Here is a 23852-nt window from a genome sequence, read left to right on the forward strand (position 1 = left end):
TCAAGTCGGGATCGTATTTTCTACTGCTTTATTATTACTTTTAAAAATTTCTGATAACATGTCACACAATGTTGGATATAAAGAAGTTATTCTGAATAAATGCAGAGGGCAGAACAGACTTTCTCCTCTCCCAGTGTTTGTTTTTTTCCCTTTCTCATTCACCTTTTTCTTCATTCCTCTTATACCTTCCTCTGCTTTTATTTTATTTTTTTAAATTTATTTATGGCTGTGTTGGTTCTTCGTTTCTGTGCGAGGGCTTTCTCCAGTTGCGGCAAGTGCGGGCCACTCCTCATCGCGGTGCGTGGGCCTCTCATCATCGCGGCCTCTCTTGTTGTGGAGCACAGGCTCCAGACGTGCAGGCTCAGCAATTGTGGCTCACGGGCCCAGCTGCTCCGTGGCATGTGGGATCTTCCCAGTCCAGGGCTCAAACCCGTGTCCCCTGCATTAGCAGGCAGATTCTCAACCACTGTGCCACCAGGGAAGCCCCCTTGCTCTGCTTTTAGTCAGTTTCTCTCTCATCTCTAATTTATTTTACATTCACTCATGTCCTTTAAGTACTGGAGGGCATAATGATATCTCTATTCGCATAGCACCTTGTTATTGATGAAGAAATTTACCTATATCAGCTTATCTGATTCCTCTGATTCTCTTAACAATTCTGCGAAGTAGTTATCATTATTCTCAGTTTCCAGACGAGGCAAACAGAGACTCAGAGAGCTTAAGTTTCTACTTTAACTTTGTATAGCTGGTGAGACCTGGAACCAGTTGTGTAACTGAGATTTGAATCCAGATGTTTTTAAACTCCACACTCTGTTCTCTTCCTATTGCTCACACTGTCTCCCACCAGCTCATCAAAATGCAAGACAGGACATACCAGAGACTGAAGTCTTTGCAGCCTCATTCACCTGTCCCCCAGCTGTCTGCTAGTCAGGATATTTTCTCATTGGGAAATTATTAGATTGTATATACGTGATAATGAATGGAAGACAAATGTTTCATGCCCACAAACAATAATATTGCCTACATATTTCCTAAATATATTTATTTAGTCTAATTTTATCATGCAACTGTTCTTTGTGCTATGAAAATGTGCAGCCTAATATTTTTATGGCACTTGATTTGATTCAGATTTGCTTTGCTGAGGACTTACTGCAAATGGAATAAATGACACTTGGAACAGTCAAACAGTGGACAGATATCCACTTAGTGATGTTATAAAAAGTAGTCATGTTTCATGAGTGGAGCTGGGTTTGATTATCCCAAAGGTTCCTTCCACAAGCTTTACTGAGGTGGTCTTGGGCCAGGTACATACAGATTAGGAAAAAAAATATGTTGTAGATAGTAAAAAAGGTATTTTTTAAAAAATGATTTAATTTGGTTACTGGTAATCTATATGGAGTGGATATATCAGCATAAAGAATAAGAGTTTTGGAGTGAAATAGACATTACTTTAGTGGCCCTGGGGAAGCATTTAATCTCTATGAGCCTTAATTTCTCAACTGCAAGTTGGGAATGATACTAATATCCCTTTCAGAATAATTGTGTAGTTAGAGATAATTCCTACAAAGGTCTGCTACCTGGCATATGTTAGGCATATATATTGGTATATAACAAACACAAAATGGTAAGTAGTTAAACTACAGAAACCATACTGTTTTCACACCTAGATATTCTTAAGCATTAACTCTTTCACAAAACCAAATTCTTCTTTCTTTCTGGGTACACACTTAGACAGAGCTGGCTTCATGAGTGTGCAGCCTGTGAAGTTGCATCAGACACCATGCTCAGAGGACCCTGTGCTCAGTTAACGCTCTGCTGTCTCTGTCTTAAAAATTCTTAATAATTTTATTTTTGATCTTGTGTTTTGTAAGTCAAGTCCAATGGGAAAATAGAGCATGTGTACAAGCAGGGGAGCTACACATAATATGCATGTCTCCTGTTCTCTGCTGTCCCATTTGCATACGGTTTTTGCAATGTCTCATGAGCACAGAATTCTGGTGCACCCACCATGTGTGGAAGTGCAGTGAGACTCAAGGTGAGTGCAAGGCCAATATGTTACATGTATGAATAAAGAAGTCACTGACAACCTTGAGAGACCACCTTGAGAGACCCTTTGAACCTGAGCTTGTTTTGAAAACAGAAGCCAACGATGGTCTAAGAAACACCAACAACCAAGAAACACTATCATATCCTTTCTTACTTCCTTATGTTAGCCAACCACTTACTCTGAAAAAGATGACATAGAGAAAAAGGGAAAGATGGGGTAACCCATAGTTCCTTTTCCTTGCAGTTCTTCCTTACTCATCAGAAAGCTGAAGGTAGAGAGTGTTGGCAGAATGTACCAAGAAGTGAAATAAAAAGAGCTGAATTCATTTTGTGCACTGTTTCCACTGTTCTGGTAAGAACAAAATATGCATATGTGCACACGTGTGCAAGCTACCAAAAACAAATTGTGAATTTCAGTGATTCCACATATGGATTAAATACTCATACTTGCATATAAAGCTGGCATTGTGCAATACAAAGATGAATGGCAAAATTCATGCTAATAATCTATAATTTTTATTCTTTCCTTAGAAAGACACTCAATATCAAATTAAAAAACACTATGACAAATTGAGAGAGAGAGAGACCACAGAAGAAAAGTAAAAGCTTTATATTTTGGTATCTTTAACAGCACTTTTTTCCTGCTTTTTCAAAAAGAATCCCCATCTTTTCATTTTGAATACGGTCCTGTTAATTATATAATCAGTTCTGTGGCTGGAATCCATTTCTCAATCTCGATTGTAATTGGGTATAGCTATGAGACTGAGTTCCTGCCAATAGAATATGCGAGAAAGGGATGTGTGCTGCTTCCAAGTTAATAAAACTGTTAATGCACACATGAAACCCTTCCTTTTCCACTAATGGCATATCAAAGTCCTAGGTGACCTAGGAAACAGGAAAGCACATATGCAAGACGACAAAGCCTCTATGTGCTTGGATTCCTAAATGGCTCTGTGGTAACAAGTCCTCCAACTGATCTGGACACATTTTGGACAGTATACATGAAAAATAAACACACTAATTTGTGCTTTAGCCCATGTGCAATGGGTCTAGGTGTTGACTTATAGAAACCATCTTGCTTACAATGCTTTTACCCCTCTCTAAACTCTTACACCATTTTTTTGCCCCTACCGTAAAGTTGATAAACACTGCATAAAATCTTCTATTGTTATTTGATTTTTATATTTCTCTTCTCCCCAGTTAAAGTAGCTTAGGACTAGACTATCTCTGAGGCTCTAACTACATCTTTTTGGCACTCACCATTCCTGTTCCTCCCAATCCAATATCCTGCTGCTCTTCTATATTGATGACATCAAGTTAATGTGACTTGATGAGTAGGAAGTGGCAAGCAGTACAAATCCCTCTGTAAGGCACCAGAGCGTGGAAGATAAAACTTACAACGTTTCAGGGGTTTGTGCATTGGTAAAGTAGTCTAGGGCAAGTCAGGACATTTCTTTTCAAGATAAAGTTATTGGTCCTGCACATTTAACCATTAGGGATAAGTTACAGAAGTTTAGAGCATTTTTTTGATTTTAGAAACAGCATATACCATACTTGAAAATATTGTTCCAACTTATTTATAAAGTGATTCTTAGAAGGCTACCAGTTTTGAGTCAGACCCAGAACAAGAGATGGCTTTACAACACGGTAAGAGCAATTCTGCCTTTTGGACCATGAGACCTAGTAGATCCAATGGTGCCAAAGTTATTTGCAATCAGGAGTAAGCAATAAATGTACTTTTGAAACTAAAACAAACATACAAACAAAAATCAAAAAGCCCAAAACAAAACTTGGGCCTGGCTCATGAATAAGTTAGCTTAATATGTTAGTAAGAGCTAAAAAGAGAGTGTTCTGCCCCAATGCAGAGGTGAAAGACAAGGTGGAGGGAAATTTTTCTAGTAGTCAGAGATCTGAAGAGGTAACTGGTCATTGACTTTCTGTGGAGGGTGGTCAGAGGTAAGGATAACGATATACGTACTCCTGGGAAGTGGCAAATGGCTCACCTGTTGATCTGAAGCCTGGAAGGAGCAATTTTGGAAGATAAAGGTCAAGCAGGCCTGGGAAAGAAGGAAGTGGATGGACCTAGAGGAGTGGGCATAAGATGTGTGGATCTCTGTGTCTCATATAATAGCCATCAGAGACTGTGGCAGGTATATGCTAAGATGGTCCCAATGATCTTTGTCTGTTGTTATCCATGCCCTGAGTAATCCCCTCCTCTTTACTGTGGGGTGACCTAGCTACTATAACTAGCCAACATATTGTAGCAAAGAAGATGCAATGTCACTTCTAGATTTTGTTACATAAGATAGTTACTCCCATCTTGCTGGCAGTTTCTCTTCCCCCACCTCCCTCTGTCTCTCTATCTCTATCTATCTCTCTTGCTGACTTTGGTGAAACAAACCACCATAGTTAGGAGACCCACGTGCCAAGAAACTGAAGGCAGTCTCTAACCAGCAGCCAGCAGGGAACTGAGGCCCTCAGTGTAACAGCCTGCAAAGAATTGAGCCCTGCCAACAACCCCCTGAGTTCAGAAGCAGACCCTTCCCCAGCTGAGACTTCAGATAAGATGGGTTCTAGCCCTTGCAGAAACCTTGTTGCAGCTTTGTGAGATACTTGAAGCAGAGAACCCATAAAACCAGTGTCTGGATACCTAACCCACAAAAGCTGAAATAATAAACGTGTTTTTGTGTTTGTTTGTTTTTACCTTGTTAGTCAAGTTTATTCCCAAGTATGTTCTTGTTTCTGATGCAATTTTATTTTTTATTTCATTTTTTTAATGGTGGAAGTTCTTTTAAATTAATTTTTATTGGAGTATAGTTGCTACACGTATTGTTTTAAATTGCTAAGTTTGGAGCTAATTTGTTATTCAACAGTCAATAACTAATACGGAGAGCATATATCACAGAAGAAGCGTTGAAAAGCCAGGTGAGTAGATGACTCATCCAGGTAACACCAGTCAGTTTCTGTCCTCAACCACCTAGAATTGCACAATAGGTCGACGACAGGGTAGGGTGGCACAGATGGAGAATATGCAGGAGCTCCACAGCATGGGCTCCCTCTCGCCATAGCTGACCTTGATTCTCCTGGCGCTGAATGTGTGACCTGTCACAACAGAGGCGACGCTGACCCCTCAGTGTGGTATTGTCCCTAAAAGAGAACAAATAGCTACTTGAGCCATCTGAGCTTAGAGGCTGAATTACAAGCCCATGCCTTGCAGCCAAGGTTTTTAAGTCAAAGTCTGTGAGCAATTTCTACAAAACTCAACTAATAGCAAGGCTAATTATTAAGTATGCCTCCTACTTATTATTCATCCTTTGTTCTCTGTAACTTTGCTGTTAAAATGTTTTGGCCTCTTCACCTTTGCTGACAGATTGGCCCCATAATTGGAATCACTTTCCTAAAGGCATCACAGAGTTGAAATTCCCCCAATTTAATTAAGCAACTATGAAAACCCAGTAGCTCTAATTAAGGAGGAATACAAATATAATTATTTGGAAGGAAAGAACCTAGGAGAATGGATAGAATGTGTTTTTGTCATATTAATGCAGACCTCTCTGGAATGCTGTGCTATTGATTTATTCTGCTCGGTAAAGAGCAATACTTTCTTCTTTTGTGACCATTTTATTAAGCAAAACCTTTTTGAAACTGTCTAGGTGTGCAGGTATTATTTCTGATACCAAGGCTGAAGAATTTAACTTTCAAAGCCTCATGTTAGAGGCCAAAGGCTATCTATGTAATTCTAGAGCTGAAAATAGATACCAGGACTCTCGTTCTTCACTGTATCCATCAGTCACATTGCTTTCACCCTATATTTATTCACCATGAATTCCCATTGACCTAGGCACTGTACAAAACACACATCAAAATGGGACCCTGCTCTCAAGGACCTCTTGGCAGCAGGCAGAATCTATATCAAATGAATTGCAGGCGTGATTTTCCATATCATCTAGGTCCTCGGGCTGTGTTCCTCATTTTTACTTTTTTGTGCTTAAAGAGGAAAATAGCAACTTCAAATCCTTTTAGGAATAGAATATTAAAAATTATTTTTAGAAAGCTAACATTAATAGTGAGCCTGGAAAAAAGCCAGTTCACCACTTTTTCTTTCAGTGACGATTAATACCTATTATTCACAAAACACTATGTCAGAGATAAATAAAATGTGAACTCTTCCCTCAAGAAAATTTTAGGCAAGTCAACAACCTGGTACAATAAAAGACAAGATAATGTTAGCTCTGTAACAGAATCCCTATCTGGAAGCTCTGGAAACACAGAGAAATAGCAGATGAATTAGAGACCCATAGAACGTGACCTAGATAGTTGTGCCCATGTTTTCACTGCTAGTGATGCAATTTATTATCATTTTTTTTTCTTTGCCTCTCCTAACATTTTGGAAAAAAAATGCCTATCAAACAGAATCATTTACAAGCGATTAATGAATGCAGTGTCATTGTCTGGCAATCAGAAGTACAGTCAAGAAAGCTTGTTTGTAGGATGGGGAAATATTTGAAAGCCAGAGAGAAGTAGAGAGTGGAACAATGGAAGACACTAAAGTCATGAGAGAAAGAGAGAGAAAGAGAATTAAGGAGACAAGTCCGCTGGGGAAATGAGAGGGATTTTAGACAATGATTGGGGGTGGGGTGTAAAGACCTCTGACTTTTTCTCTGGGGAAAGATGAGAAGACGGTGGAAAGAGGGGAATGTGCTGTCAGGGTGAGGGTAGGGAGGCAGGAAGGGTGAAACTAAGGAGGGGCGTTCCTGCCAGGGGAGGGAAAGGAAGCTGAAGAGTTTAGATGTGTGTGGCCACAATCTTCTCAGGCAGGAGGCACTTCTCTTTGAAGAAATGAAGGAGGGAGGGTATAAGCTAGGGATTCCAACCAGGTGGAAAAGGTCCAGGAAAGCTGTTGAGAGCACTTGGTCCAAGGGCATTTAGGGTAAAGAAAAGGGATCAGTGGACTCCATGAGAATCCAGCAGGGACGGGATATTGTTATTCTGGAGCCAGTCAACTGAGTACTTTGATTTTTTTGCTGACCTCCCTGAGCATTCTGGGAATAGGACTGGAAGATCAGCTGAGTGGGGGGCCTGGGGAAGCAGTGGTTGCTGAATGCATAGGGCATACGAGCATTTAGGGTGTGTGCAGATAATCATGGGTCTTGGCGCCCAAGCAAGTTCTTGAGACGTGCAGTGTAAGGAAGAGAGTTGATCAGTTGGGATGACAGGACGTGACAAGGAATAGGAATTCACCATGGTGGCAAAGGTTGGGTTCAGTGAGTAGAAGTAGGAGAACAGGAGGCTGGGGGTATTTCCAGCAGGCATTTCCTGTCTGATAGGGCAATGTGTGGGTGGCCAGTGGGAGGTAGGGGGGGAGATCTCTGAAGTTCAGCAGAGAGAGACTAGGATGAGACTAGGATGAATTTGGAGGGTCATTTACAGGGATGATGAAGTTGCTCAGGGAGCTGGAAAGATAGAGGAAGAAATGGCCATCTTCTTTCTACTGCAGAGTGATCTGGCAGAAATATCTTAAGACCAGGCCTGCGACTTCAGATAAGGGCTCTCTTTCTTTCTTTCTTCCTCCTTTCCCTCCTTCCTTCCTTCCTCCCTCCCTCCCTTCCTTTTTCTTTCTTTCTTTGAAAACATTTAATTTTAGAATAGCTTTAAATTTTCAGAAAAGTTGGAAACATAGTACAGAGTTCCCATATACCTTAACATGAAATTTCCCCTAATATCTTACAGTAGCACGATAAGTTTGTCACAATTAATGAACCAATCTTGATGCATTATTATTAGCGAAAGACCATACTTTACTCAGATTTCCTTAGTTTGTACCTTATGTCATTTTTTCTCTTCCAGGATTCTGTGTAGGACACCACATTACATTTCCTTATTCTGTCTCCTTAAGCTCCTCTTGACTGTGACACTTTCTCTGACTTTTCTTGTTTTTAGTGATCGTGACAGTTTTGAGGCACTACTGGTCAGGTATTTTGTAAAATGTCCCTCTATTTGGAGTTGTCTAATGTTTTTTCATGATTAGAGAGGGGGTATGGGTTTTTGCAAGGAAGACCACACAAGTAAAGTGCCATTCTCATGACTTCATATCAAGGGTACATGCTACACATATGACTTATCTCTGTCAGTGTTGACTTGATCATCTACCTCAGGTGGTGTCTGCCAGGTTTCTATTCTGTAAAGTTCTTCTTTCCTTACTTTTCCCTTCCTGAGCTCTTTGGAAGGAAGTCTCTATGGGTAGCTCTGCTCACTGGGAGTTATGCTCTACCTTTCTGAGGGTGGAGCATCTGTATAAGTTATTTGGAATTCTTCTGCACAAAGAATCTGTCTACTATCTATATTATTCACCAGTTCTTTTGAATTTGGATTTTTTTTTTTATTTTGAAGAGGAGCCCACTGGTGAATCTGGCTTTAAGGTAGACCCAAAGTAAGAGCAGAGACTGCCCAAGGGACTTGCCCCGTCCAAATAGCACTAGATTCTTCCTCCTTCCCTGTCCAGTTCTTACGTTATGAGATTTCTATATCTGTTTTGCCGTATTTTTGCTATGAGAGTAAGGTGAAATAAATAGAAATTGAAAAATCACTAAAATATACATTAAATATATATAAATAAATATTTAAGAAAGGCTGATCTGAAAACCAGAAAATTCAGAGGCATAAAATATTGATAGATCACAGTAAAAACATTCTGAAAATTTGCAGCTCCTCCTTCATTTGAACCGTGTCCTTTGCTATCAATTTCCCCAAACATCTCCCTAACATCAGACTCTCATGAGGGTAGGGAAGTGTCATTCATTCAATCAAGCAACAAATACTGATTGAGTGCCTACGGCAGGAACCAGTCAAGTGGCTAGTCATCCAATGATGAACAAGACACAGAGGGTTGATGCAGTTTCCATTTCAGCGTTTGCCGGTGGTGTTGGGTGGGGGAAGCAGTCAACAACTAAAGAGACAAATGGACGGGAAAATACAGATTGCTAATTATCACTATGGCCTGTACATTAATGTCTTCCCTAGCATAATGTCTAGTGTGTAGTAGGTACTCAGTAATTATCTGCTGACCAAAATGTATAAATACATACCTGTTTCTGACTTACTTCATTCTTTATGACAGTCTCTAGGTCCATCCATATCTCTGCAAATGACACAGTTTTGTTCCTTTTTATTCCTGAGTAATATTCCATGGTATATATGTACCACATCTTCTTTATCCATTCCTCTGTTGATGAACATTTAGGTTGCTTCCATGTCCTGGCTATTGTAAATAGTGCTGCAGTGAACATTGGGGTGCATGTATCTTTTGAAGTAAGTCAGAAGGAGAAAAGCAAATACCGTATATTAATGCATATATGTGGAATCTAGAAAAATGGTATAGATGATCTTACTTGCAAAGCAGAAATAGAGACACAGATGTAGAGAACAAACGTATGGATACCAAGGGGGAGGGGGAGTGGGATGAATTAGGAGATTGGGATTGACATATATATATACTACTATGTATAAAATACATAACTAATGAGAACCTACTGTATAACACAAGGAACTCTACTCAGTGCCCTGTGGTGACCTAAATGGGAAGTAAATCCAAAAAAGAGGGGACATATGTATACGTATGGCTGATTCACATTACTATGCAGCAGAAATTGACACAGCAGTGTAAAGCAACTGTACTCCAATTAAAAAAAAAAAAAAACAAAATGAAAAAAAAATCCATATCTGGAAACTCATTTCCTCAGGGTTTAACACTCTTTTTCTCCAACTGGTAACTCAGTTGAACTAATGTATTTTTTCTCAAACACATATTTCAACATAAGTTTGGTTAATGCTGGACCAGAGGAAGACACTGAAATGGAACATTGATAAAGCCAATGGGAAGCTGTTTGGGGTTCAGAAACTTGGGGTCACATTTTAGCTTTCACTTACTATGGCACCTCCTCTCTTTGGATTCAAGGTCCATATTTCAAGCAAGTGAGGTAATACAGTGTTTAATAATAAGTAAAGGGAATTATAAACTTCTTTTAAGACAGCTAATTCTGAATTGTTTGAACATCATTCAGGTCATTATTTAATCAAACACAAGCTTACCAAAGACTCAATTCAACTGCATCAACAACTTAGTCAGATGAATTATTTGCTTAAATGCTTGCTAAGTACGAGTGTAAAAATAAAACCTTAAGGGACCTCTTGAAGGGATAAGATATTTTATAAGGACTTAGGATTCTTGATAAAGAATGTAATTAAAAATAAATCTCCGTGGGCTCAAATAATAACTATTTTCTAAAACTTTAACTCAATATAATACTCTACAGGCTAAAGATCCCACTTCCTTTGCACCATAATTTGGCTGTTTGATTTTTATAAAAGCAATAATTGGCTATAAAGGATGATATGTAGTAGAATTTAATCTAGTATTTGCTTAATTAACAATTTAAAGATAATACAGCATGAGGATAATTGAAAAAATAATTCTAATTTTTGGAAAGATAACATCCTATTTGTTATCTTTATGTAGATTAGTTTTACAACACTATGTTTCAGTACACTCTGAATTCTGACGGAGGAGGGAACAGCAAGAGTATGGCTCATGCAATTGGGAATCAGGTAACATCAGCTCTTCCAATAATAAGCTATGTTGCCTTAGGAGAATGAAAAAGTTAACTTCTCTGACTCTCTTCTCCAATGCTATAAAATTTGAGGGTTGGAAAAGGTGATATACTTTCCTTCTAATATTGGATGATCTTTTTGATGCCTGATTTTAATGCTTTAATTGGGGAAATAGGCAAGAACCATTTCTTTGGTATACAAGTAAGAATTCATGATAAATTAAACACTATATGGTATTACTCATTGTGTGTCCTGTATCAATGGTACTTAAAATATTCTGACTTAATTTAAGATTTTTCCTTCTCAAATGATATGCCTGCAATTTGTCTTCTGGCTATTAAATACCAGTTTCAGTTGAGATTTCTCATTTTTAAAATTCCTATGAATTAGTTATCATTCTCTTAATAAATGATTAGAAAGTAAAGTAATGGCTCAGAAATATAAAAACAAATCTAAAATATCTATATAAATTCTCTAGTTTAGCATTTCCCTGAATTACACAGGATGAGATTTTTGCTGCTGGCTATGAAGGAAAAACTGATTTAGGAATTGCCATTCCATTGTGAAGAACAAGCACATTAGGCAAAATCCATGAAACAGTTATATTCAGACATTGGACCAGAAAGAGGCTATGTAGGCTGTGACCACTGAGAGAAGGGAACACCTGAGGTGTGTCCTGTGATTACTTTGGCTTTCTGCCTAGAGGCAATTTACAGGCCATTGTGTAGGGAGGGAGAATTCAGGTAGAGCATTGTGTCTTCCTGAACCTGTGAAATAAAAATTTACTGGATGGACTTAACAGAAGATTAGATTCTACTGAAGAAAAGATTGCTGAACCAGAAAGCACTGTAATAGAAAACCTACAAAATGCAGCATAGAGAGAGAAAGGAATGAAAAAATTTTAAGAGCACCTCAGTAACCTGGTGGACCATAGCAAGGAATTTAACTTTGCCAATATGTAATTGAAATCTAAGGAGAAGGGGAGCAGTAAAAATTTTAGAAAAAAGAGTTTAAAAATTTCCATATTTGAAGAGAACTTTTACAGTATTTTATACACAAATCCATGAATTTCAATGAATTCCAAGCAGAGTATATTCCAGAAAACCAAACAAAGAGACAAATTATATAGAGGAGAAAAAAGATAAAAATGTCCTCAGATTTTATCCAAAATCAGGGAAGCCAGAAAACAATAGAAAGACATATTGAAAATGATTAAAGAAAAAAAATTCAACCTAGAAACCTATATCCAGTGAAACTGTATTTCAAAAATGAAGGCAAAATGAAAACTTTTTCAGATAACCAAGCCTGAGAGAATCTATTGCTGGCAGATCTGCATTATGAAAAATATTAAAGGAAGTTCTTCAGACCAATGGGAAACAATATCAGATGGAAGCGTAGATCTATAGAAAAAAAATAAAAAGAAGTAGAAACGGTAAGTATTAGGGATTTTTCTTTTTATTTCTTTAAAAAATAATTCACTGTTTAATGCAAATATAGTAATATATCATAGGGTTTATGACAAAAGTAGAACTAAATTATATGTCAAGAATAACACAAAGAACAGGAGGGGGAAAAAATGAACATTTTTACATTATATGTGAAGTGGCAGAATATTTGATAAGTTTAGGGTGCAAACCCTAGAACTCCTGCTCAAAAAAAAAGAGGATGTATGGCTAATAAACTAATAGTACAGATGAAATGGAATTTAAAAATTCACTTAATCCAAAAGAAGACAGAAAATAGATAATGATAGATGCAATAATGGAAAACAAATAACAGTATTATAAATTGAAATCAACCATATTGATAATTACCTTAACTATATATTGTATAAACATAACATTTAAGGCAGAGATTATCAGACTGGATAAAAAAATACCCATCCAATTAAATATGAATCTGCAGATAAAAGTAAATTAATGAAAAGCAAACAGGAATCAAAAGAAAGTAGGAATAGCTATATTAGTATCAGGCCAAGTGTTCTCCAAAATAGAGAATATTACTTATGATAATGAGGGAATCTTGCTAACGATTAAGAGGTTAAATCATTATGAAGAACTAACAAATTTCAATGAAAGGAGATGTTGTAAGCATTTGGAAAAGGAAGCAATGGTTATTATTAGGCTTATGGGTTCACCAAGAATAAATCATCCATGGTAGAATCATTTCCTTCTTTGGTGAGTTAGGTATATACAGCACATGTTTAAATTTCAACATGATGTTGGAGTCCCCTACGACAGGGGTCCCCAACCTTTTTGGCAACAGGGACTAGTTTCGTGGAAGACAATTTTTCCACACACCGGGGTGGGGGGATGGTTTTGGGGTGATTCAAGTGCATTACATTTATTGTGCACTTTATTTCTATTATTATTACATTGTAATATATAATGAAATAATTATACAACTCACTGTAATGCTGACAGGAGGTGAAGCTCAGGCGGTAATGCGAGCAATGGGGAGCAGCTGTAAATACAGATGAAGCTTCACTCGCTAGCCTGCTTCTCACCTCCTGCTGTGCGGCCCGGTGGTTGGAGACCCCTGCCTATGACATCTTTGAATAGGTGAATAGGTGGAACAATTAGAGGATGCTTTAGTATAAATAGAGTAATTCATAGGAAGTCCAAGGGCTAGATTCAGAGGGTCAATGTTTATTTGAATGGTGATATTTCTAGAGATATATGACCCTTCATTCAACCTTGCGTGTGTGTGTGTGTGTGTGTGTGTGTGTGTGTGTTTAGTTTATGTTTGTTTTTTTTACACTTTAAACAATGTCATGTTGTTTTTTTAGACAAGTTCTTACATTTTTGGAAAACATTTTAAACAAGGACATATGATTCAAATATGATATTTTTTATTTTTTTATAAATTTATTTATTTATTTATTTATTTATGGCTGCATTGGGTCTTCGTTGCTACACGTGGGCTTTCTCTAGTTGCGGCGAGCGGGGGCTACTCTTTGCTGTGGTGCGCGGGCTTCTCATTGCGGTGGCTTCTCTTGTTGCGGAGCACGGTCTCTAGGTGTGCCGGCTCAGTAGTTGTGGCTCGTGGGCTCTAGAGTGCAGGCTCAGTAGTGGCGCATGGGCTTCATTGCTCTGCAGCATGTGGGGTCTTCCTGGACCAGGGCTCAAACCTGTGTCCCCTGCATTGGCAGGTGGATTTTTAATTACTGTGCCACAAGGGAGGTCCTTGATATTTTAAATAATGTCATGCTGACCAGAATTTTATATGGTTCAGAGTTGAGAAGGGTAGTTAAAATATTTGATTCTTGAAATGTTATCCATAAGGAATTCAAGTGACTCTGAAATAATAGGTGGACATTTGAAAGAAATAAAAGTAAATAGGTAAAGGTAAATTTATGCCACTGGTTTCACAATAAAAATAATTGTACTAGTGAAATATGACATAAAAGTGCTTAAGAATTTTAAGGTGATTCTAAATGAAATATAGATTAACCATTGGCATGCCTCGCCAAAATACCAACATTTATAATGGTTATAGTTTATTGAATATCTATTATATGCCAAGCATTATTAGGGACTTTGCATACATTTGCCTGTAAGTTTTATGTACATCATTAATTTTTAAGGTTAATTTTTGCCATTTTATAAATTGAAATTTTAAGCTCAGGGAGATGAAATAATTTGCTCACACAGCTAATAAGAGTAGGGACTAAGATGACTGATCCCAGATCCTTTTTTCCACAAGATTCTTACTCTTTTTCTCTTTCTGCCTCATTAGTGTGATTGTAGGGTTCATTAAGGTGGAAAAAATAACTAAAATAAAGGATGTAATAGGCACAGTTTAATCTAAACTTTTCTGAGTTCCATTCTGAGTTTTCCCTTTGATTGAGAACACCACAATTTAAGAGGAAAGCTGGAGTACTTCTAGAGTACAGGTAATCAGATAGAGAAGAGATTTGAATTTATTTTATATGAGGAACAGTCCAAAGAACTAAGAATTTTTGACCTGGAACGCAGAGCCCACAGTAGCTCAACACTGGGAGGACTGTTATTTGAAAAAGATGTTACATTTTTTTCTCTGTGACTCTACAGAGTGGAACTAGGACTAATAAATTAAAGAGTCATGAAGCCAGCCTGGTATAACATAAGTTAGAATTTTCCAACAGAGCTGTCAGCAAGTATACTGAAATCTCTGTGTGGTGGTGAGCTGACTGGCACTGGAGGTATTCAAGTAGACGGTAGCTGATCACTTAGTTGGAAATCCGTGTAGAATCACTGGTAGTCTCAGCAGACTTTTAAAACTCCTTTCAATTCTTGGAGTCTTTAATGTTATAGAAACTGCAATATATTTAAGGGGTGGTTGTTAGCACACATTTCTTTTTTTGTTTTCAGTTGGTAACATCCCCTTTTTATTCCTTGGTAAGGGTTTAAAAAATTCGAGAACAGACACATTTTTTTTTTTTTTTTTTAGTCTTACACAGGAAATTTCCTTCCAAAAGTCTCCTGAGAGGCGTATACCATACACAGGAATCCATCTTCATCCTTCTCACTTTCATACACTTCACAAATCAGCGTGGACACACTCAACCATGCTATGTCCATTCACTAACAGGAAGAAGGCTTGATTAGCGTGGAGCTGTAAGCGCCTTCTGATTATCTTGATGAACTCACTCATGTTGACATGCAGGCACCAAGAACTTTGTTTTATCCAGGACCGGAAGCTGCTTCTCACCTTTGTATTGTTCTGTTATTACCGGGATTTTGGTAGGATATGCTGCTCTCAGGTAAGCAGGCCATCTTCTACTCTTTGTTCGAAGGTTCGGCGCTGTTTGAAGGTTTTCTCCGACGGCACGGCGGGGCAGGCGGGGCGGGGGCGGCGAGGTGGAGGGTCCCGGAGGCTCCAGGCGGTGGCTGCAAGAGCCAGCACACATTTCTTAAAAGGTAATTTTTATTGAGTACTTTCATTATGAAACGAGATTCAAACAGAAACAAGCAACAACACACCTACAAGTTAAAGCAGGCAAGTAGTCGTTGGTAAGGAGAGAACAAGATTTATGTACAATTCCATCCACTGTTTTAAACATTTGCCAAACAATAATTATTTACTCTCGGACAAAGATCCCTGGTGTGTATTTTCGACATTCTTTAAGGGAGCTGACTACTAAATGTTTTCATCTCCATCTCCAGCCTGTCTTAAGTCTTGGCAAAGGAAGAAGCCAGGGGAACCTTTACTCTATAGAAGGTGAATGTTCTTGGCTGTGATGGCGGTAACTCTGCAGTTACATGGGGCTCATTCTTTCCATCTCACACATTGAAAAGACCTCCCAGGGAGAACTGCCAAGACATCCGCGGTCCACGTGGCCTCCTCAAGCAACACTAGGATGCTTTGTGGACAGCGTGCTGGGCCTTCATGCAGCACTTGCAAAAGATAAGGCATATTCTATCCTCCCCACCCTCATCCCTCCAAAAACTTCCATTGCCAGTTTTCTTTACTGATCTATACTTAATAATAAATAATGGCCATCTGAGTAAAAGTGTCTTGAAAGTCCCTTTTCGTATTTTATAATCTTGATACTCAAAGTGTGGTCTTTGGACCAGCGTCAGCATCACCAGGCATTTGTTAGAAATGCAGGTTCCTGGGCCTCACGACAGACCTACTCAACCAGAATCCACACTTTAATAAAATTCCCAAGTGATTTATATACACATTAAAATTTAAGAAGCACTCTTTTAGACTACCTGCTCATGATCTTACACATTTTATAAGTGTGCTATATGGTTTAGTACTTTCTCACATTGTTCTAATTTCACTTTGTATCTCTTAGTTTGAGGACACTAAGATTTCTGGAACTATTGTCTAAAATCAAATCAAATCTTCAACTAATCCTTTACTCTCAACCCTCATAACCCAATTGCCCACCAATTGTATAACTTTAAATCCTTCCTTCTAATTGCCCCTCAACCTGCTACAGCAGACCCGGATAAGTCTCCATCATCTCCATCTGGACTGTAATTATTATATCCTCTCTGCTAGATTTTTTTCTGCTTTCATTCATTCTCCAAACTGTGGGCAAAGGTAATTTTTATTGAAATGTATCCTTGCTCCAGGGCAATGTCCTAACTTATTAGTTTGCATTCAAATTCTTCTCTAATTGGTCTCCAGTAACCTTTTAGCTTCTGCTATTGACACATTTCTATCAAACATGTTAATTCTACTAGTGGCCATTTGTGCATTTCCATTTTCCTGAAAGCCCATCCTCACATTTCTTCCAAGACTCATCATGAAAATAAAGCCTTCTACAGTTTTCTGAGGAAGAATGAATTGCTTCTTCCTTTGGTAACATAACGCAGTTCACACGCCTGTGTCATGTCCCAGTTTTATTCATTTTCTTATCTTCGTACACCGTTAGATTATGATACTTGTATGGCAGGGATAAGGGAGGCATTTAGTGTATGGCTTAAAAAAACTAAGTTCTAGAGTGAAAAACTATGTCAAATGCATTCCCTTCTTACTACCATGTGACCTTAGGTCAATTACCCCTCTAAGCCTCAGTTTCCTTATCTATAATATGGGGTAATTACACCTATATAAATGGACTTTGTGAGGATTAAAATGTGAATGTTTAGTTCATATGATGTTTAGTTCATAATAATAATTCAGTTTTGTTCTAGAAGGACACAGTATATTGGGTGGTAATCAAGGCAGGGGCAGTGACATACCATGGAAAGTGATATGAATGCAAATTTTAGAATTAGAAGACAAGGGTGAGGCTTCACCATAGGGGAAATAAAGAAGCCCAATAATTAGAACTAAGATGTAGGACTAGAGGATTCACAGTGACTGGTCTTGATGCTGAGTTCCCTGGACTGGAGCTTCTGTGGATTGGCTCTAGTGGCCCCAAGAAGGTGGGCACAGGTGATGCAGAGCTAGAGAACAAATTGTGTCCCTATGAAGTGACCTGTAGTCACCTGTATAAAGTGTGAGGTCATGCTTTCCATTTTGTTTCTGCTGTCCTTCCTGATGACACCCAGCATTTTGTGGGTCTTGGCACATGAGATTCTTTCTCCCTCCCTGCCTTCCTTCCTTCCTCTCTCCCTCCTTTCTCTCCCTCCCTCACTCTCTTCTTTCTTCTTTTTTGGTCTTCATTCTACCAGCTGAAAATGTCAGAAAGATCCAGCAGAGTCAGTTTAGTGACAGTGAATATTTGTTCAATAAACACTCAATTAAAACCAACAGACAGCACACACAGATGGAGATAATTGTCTGCCATTATCAGCACTGACAGATTTGAACTAATATCCTAGAATGGAAAGTGACCTGCCACTTTCTGTGAGTCATATACAGTGATTCTGATTGAAGAAGACAGTACTAAATTAGAGACATAGTCCGTATAATAAAAAAAACAAATCTTGAATCTTAATTTCTAACATGTATCCTAAAAAAGCCTTCATTCTTGGAGTACTGATTTATCATCCAACAAATTCTTATTCACTTTGAAGGGAAGTAGGAAGTGAGAAAGAGGTGCATTTCCTAGATTGTAGCCTGGGTACCTAGGGCTCAGACAGACTTCAGGATTTTAGGGTGGGAGAGCAGAGATCTGTAGACTTAATGCACATTAATTTTTGCTACAACAGAGCATATATCCTGTTTCATGAAGTCGGGGAATATGGTATAGGATTGAGTACAATCTGTTGCAAGAAAAAAGAGACAGAGTGTGAGGCCAAGCTGATGCCAGAAGAGTGGAGTAGACTGGATCACGTGAGAACTTGGCCTTGTGAGTATGAGATGGACACAGTTATGGCAGTGAACAATTTTAATTGTACAGGAACGTGGTGCTGATAGGCAGATGACAACATGGATAAATTATGTGATAACTGTGGATGTTTTTATGCTACAGAAGTCACTGGGTTGTATTTTTTGGTTTATAGGTCTAATATCTTGAGTCTTTGTTTCATCCAAGTTTGACCTACAGTTCTAGAATTTAAGTGGGCTGAAAAAACAAAACAAACACTGCAACAGCGCTGTTACTGCTTTCTATTCTTTTCTCAAATTTATAAAAAGTATGGGGAAAAGTTTAATTTTTACTGCATAGCTACTATGTGCCAGGTTGTATCAGGTGTTTTACCCATCTTGTGTCATTAAATTCTCAAAATCATTAAGGTAGAGATTAACAATTCCATTTGATAGATAAGGAAGCCAAAGTTTCAAGGGGTTGAATAAGATATTTAAGATCACAAAGCAAGTTCTAAGCTAAGTTTTAAATACAGGTCACTTGGAATACACACACACACACACACACACACACATGTATGTATATTTTTTTCTATTTGTTTTTATGGCTCTTAGATTACAGGACCCACAATCTCAAGATACTCTGAGACAGACACAGGCCTGGACTCTGTTACTGTCCTCACTACCAACTCTGTGATATTAAACAAATACGCTTAACCCTTCAGGGACTCAATTTTCTCATCTGTAAAATTAGAGGACTTGGACCATTTGCTTTATGTAACCCTTTCATGCACTAATCTCTGTGTCCACACAAAGTTTATGTATAAGAACTTCCACTTAAAATTCTACTTGGGGACAACAAAATTAGAATAGATAGAGACCTGAATAGCACTAAGGAAAAACTTCCGGGAGCAGAGTTCATGGCTTAATTGGCTTTGAACTGGCCAGTCTAGTTGGAGTATCATGGGTTTCATGATGGATGAGCAGAAATGGGGAAAAGTTCAATTAGGAGTAACTACTGCTGAGGCAGTGCTGGATTGTGGTAGAGTAGAAAGAGCATGGGAATAACAGATACCTGAGTTTGAATCCTGATTTGATCAACTACTAGTTATATAACCTGAGCATAATTCTGACTGTTAGTTTCCTGCTCTGTACATTGGGAGTGATTGTGGAGCTCTTGTGAGAATGGAATGAGGTCCTGGGACTGAACCACCTAGCACAGGACATAGAACATGGTCGGTACTCCATGAGTGCCAGCTTCCTCCTTTCTCTCCTATATGTGTGACACTGGCACAAACTCTGCACTATAAAAATCTGAGCCATGTCAGCAGAAAATTCCCCAGGTGATATCTCTGGACCATCAAACAATTCTAGGGAGATCAGAATTGTGGAAAAGAGTCTAGACTGACTCCATTACCACCTCCTGTTCCAGAAGCACCACACCATTCCTTTCCCTGATCTTTCTATTTTCTAACAGTCTCTGAGTAATCCCTTTTGCATTTTTTTGAGGAAAGTTTGATGTGTGAGGACATGGAGGCCTGGCCACACACCATGGATGTTTGATTTTCCTTCTCCCTCCTTCTCCCACCCTCTTCTCTTGAAGAAGCCTTAATCAGAGCTGTTGCCAGGTGATGAGGTCTCCACATTCTTTCCAGCAGCTGCTATTTATGAATGGTGTCTGGTGGTGTTTTAATGTCTGGTTCAATATTTACCTGTGAGGGCTTTACTTAGCTCTCCTTAGTCACAGAATTGAGCTGTCCAGATAATACTACCTTGGGGATTGCTATGAAGTATCCCCAAAGCTGACCACTCAGTATTCACTCATCTTTCCAGAAACGTTCTTCCAGGTAGTATTGCAGCCTCTGAAATGAAGTCTGCCGCCATTTTTCCCTGGACTCTTGGAGCTGTGAACAGTAGGAACATGGTGAATTATTTAAAAGAAGCACCTCACAAGTGTGTGGGTAACTGAAAGTTAGAAACAAGGGGATAGAGTGTTTTATTTGCCTCACTATACGCTCTGATGAGTCAAGAGAAGAAGTAAAACAAAATTCTTGACTCTCAAACTCTTCAGCTGCAATGCCCACTTGAAAAGTCATATTTGTGTAGAACCTTGCAATAAATATGGTGCTTTCAGATCTGTTATTTCATACCAGTAGCTCCATGTGTCAGCACATGGCTGGTGTTATTATCCGCATTTATAGATGGAAATGCAGGCCTAGAGCAGTTGGGTAACTTGTCAAGCCATTTCAAAAGCTTTGCAGAATGAAATGGGAAGTAATTAGGCAAAATAATACATATGTAGGAAGAAACACATACGATCACTTAACAACCAGATTTATGATAGGACTGTTACCACCAACCCATTCTATGGAGGAGAAAACATGGCTAACAATTCCGTCTTAATTTGCCCAATTATATCAAATACTTTTCAGAATGATGGAGAGGATGCATTTGTACAGTGTTGAAATAAAATGACTGTGGTAGGAAATATGTCATGGAGTTGGGGGCACGGACACGGGTTCGGATTCAAGCCTGTCTTTGAATCCTTGTTCCCCTATGGAAGTAACTTAACTCTTCTGGTTTTGACCCTAGTTGCTCATCAGTCTGTAGCTCAGTTTCCTAATTTTTAAAATGGGCATGAATAATTTCTAATTAGCACTGTTTTAAGAATTGAAGTCAATATGGTGTCTGGTATATCGAGTCTGGGAGAGACTCAAGGCTGGCTCACATAATGGAGATCCGTTGTCAGTGTCTGCAGTTCCAGAAAGGTGCTCACACCATTTCGGTTTGTCTCTGTTTTTGGCTGAGCTTCTGGGAATTGAGGAGAGAGAGGAACTGGCTTGAAGCAAACCACCACTGCATGCACCGAGTCCTGGCTTACTGGCCAGGTCTGTGTCCTCTGTAATTACAGTGACATCTCAATATGTTTTCATGTCTCGGGTAGTCTTGCTTGTATCACATTTGCATTTGAAAGTTACAGCTCCGGAACCATAAATTCTGAAAGGTCTCCAGGTAACTTGATGCCGTTTGGAGCAAAGAGCTCGCCTTCAAAATGCTGCCAGGAAGATTCACTCTTTACAACACTTTTTATAGGAATTCCTGTGGAGGAGAATACTCAGGAGAAGAATTTGGCCTCCCGGTTTGAAGCACATCTGGTTGTTTGAGTTGTAAAAAGTAGTCCATAACAATGGAGAAAATGAGGTAAATGTGAAATTCGAGCCAGACCAAGTCAGGAGAAACGCAAATTGCAGACAGCTTTGTTTATCTTTCAAAACATCCTGCTGGTTCATAAATTAGATTGAGATTCCTTAAATTAATCAAAATGAAAAACCAGTGGTGTCCCAATGGAGCTATGTTGATATAATTAATTCTCTTTATTCAGAGGATACTTACCAAATTTGTGGATTTTCTGGGACTCTTTGCTTTTCCCTCTTACATCCAATTGTTTATGGTTTGGTCAGCTCTCTCTCTGCCTAATGCTATCTTCTGTAATGTGTGGGTAGAGGAGGCAGAAGGGACCCAGGAAATGAACTATTAGTATAATCCAATAGCTTAGTCTCAGCATTAGGTATGCACTTAGGAGATATTTACTAGATGAAGGAAATCTGCTACTTATGAGCAGTTCTGAATTAATTAGGTTCTGGGGTTGCCATGAAGTTTGTTAATCCATTTTTTTCTCACTCCCTATGTAGGTAACTGATTGAGCCATCAGAAGTCATAATTAGAGGTTTTTCTTTGGGCTCTTTGTATTTTCATGATAGCCCATGGGTTAGAGAAAATATTCAGATTTGGAATTTTGTGAAAATTAAATTGTAACCAAACCAGTAGAGACATCCAATTATCCTAGTCAGAAGAAGCTTCTGGTTGCTTTGAACTCTTAAATAACAGTGCATATTTGTGTGTCCCCCTTTGGCAATTGCCACATGCCTTGCATTATCCTGCTTTGGATACAGTCCATCTCCCCCACTAGACTGCAGTGCAGGCACCCTGAAGGCATCTCTGTACTCGTCTCTGTTGTAATCAGAGCAGTCCAGTAAAACTATCATGTTAGCCACATTGGTAACTTACCATTTTCTAGTGGCCACATTAATTAAAATAAAAACAGAAAAACAGATGAAATTAACTTTAATAATATATTTACTTAAGCCAATACATCCAAATTATTATCATTGTAATATGTAGGTGATACAAGAAACTATTAGGGATGTCTCACACTCTTAAAAATTCGAAGTCTTGAATATCTCGTATGTATTTTACACTTGTGGTACATTTCAATTCAGGCAAATCAGATTTTAAGTGCTCAATAGTTACATGTGGCTTACTGGCTTTCATACTGGACAGGCCAAATCTAGACCACTTCACTGTGGGAGGTTATATAGTGCTCTGCTAGCAGACTCTGGATCGTGTGGGTTCAAATCCCAGCTCTACTGATTCTCTAAGCCTCAACTTCCTTTTTACGAGTAATAGCAATAATGAGACTACTTGGCACATGGTCTGTATTCAGAAGGCATTTGTTCAATGAATCAAAGTATTTTTCATAGAGGATTGCTTGAGGGTTGAATGAGATAGGGTAAAGCCCTTAGCACAGGGTATGGCATGTGAAATCTCTTCGACAAAAATTAGCAATTACGGTTACTAAGATCGTGTCCAGACACTAAAATCGTTTCAGTAGATATATCCCACCCTCATATCTGTTAGTCAAACTTTTAGCCATTCTTTATACATGTCTCACAGAGGATCCCGGTGAAGCCTTCATCCCTTCCGACCAAATCCATAGGAATCGTTTCTTCTGCTGTTCCCTGACAGAACTTGGTTCATCCTTTTAAAGTTCCTTATCGCAGTATAACTTAAGGATTGTTCTGTTTTCATTTTCCTGCAGATTGTAAGCTCCCACATGCAGAGGCATTGTCTGTTTATCTAGGGATCCCCTGTGATGCGCCACACATTAATTGGCACATAGTAAGTGCTTAGTGCATTTTTTAATATATAATAATAAACAAATCCATTTCTTTGTAGCATGAGAGGCTGAGCTCTTTTCCAGAAGAAAGCTTGATGGATTGCTTTTCTGGTCTGAACTGTTCTTAGAAATAAATAAATATGCTGTCAGCCTTGAGTTTCCTCTCAAGCATTTATTGAGCTGATAGAGATTTCTTGAGATATTAAAACTCATAACTGGTTTTAATACGACAGTTATGGACCCGAGGAGAGGATAAAGTGTCCATGATTGCTAGGTGATGGAAACTTTGTAAAAAGCCACTGAAACTAATATAGCCGACATGTTTAAACTGAAGATAATATGTTCCTTTTTCATTGTGGGTCACAGCTGTGTAGGGCACTAGCTAGTTCATGAAGGGTGTATAGTTACCCAGGATTTAAACTTACATAAACTCCAAATCTGCAGCTGCCAATCACAGAACATTCCCTGTATTGGCCAGAGCAGAGCTGTCAGCAAGGTCTCCTTTTGCTCCTAGGGTTTGGCCCTTAGGGCCACATCTGTATTGGCCCCA

General features: G+C 38.7%; 1 long non-coding RNA gene and 1 pseudogene across 2 annotated transcripts in view; both read right to left on the reverse strand.

Annotated features, from left to right (window-relative positions):
- The window catches only part of LOC309636727, a 464863-nt gene that overhangs the window by 149772 nt on the left and 291239 nt on the right, over positions 1–23852 (reverse strand). The gene's annotated exons all lie outside the window — the stretch shown is intronic.
- On the reverse strand, positions 1693–22391 carry LOC309636428 (microtubule-associated protein 1 light chain 3 beta pseudogene; annotated as a pseudogene). Its single transcript has 2 exons — positions 22313–22391; positions 1693–15524 (listed from the first exon to the last, which is right to left on the reverse strand). The product of its transcript is annotated as a microtubule-associated protein 1 light chain 3 beta pseudogene (transcript).

This window comes from Balaenoptera physalus (assembly GCF_965194825.1).
Source record: "Balaenoptera physalus genome assembly, chromosome: 10".
Classification (NCBI taxonomy): domain Eukaryota; kingdom Metazoa; phylum Chordata; class Mammalia; order Artiodactyla; family Balaenopteridae; genus Balaenoptera; species Balaenoptera physalus.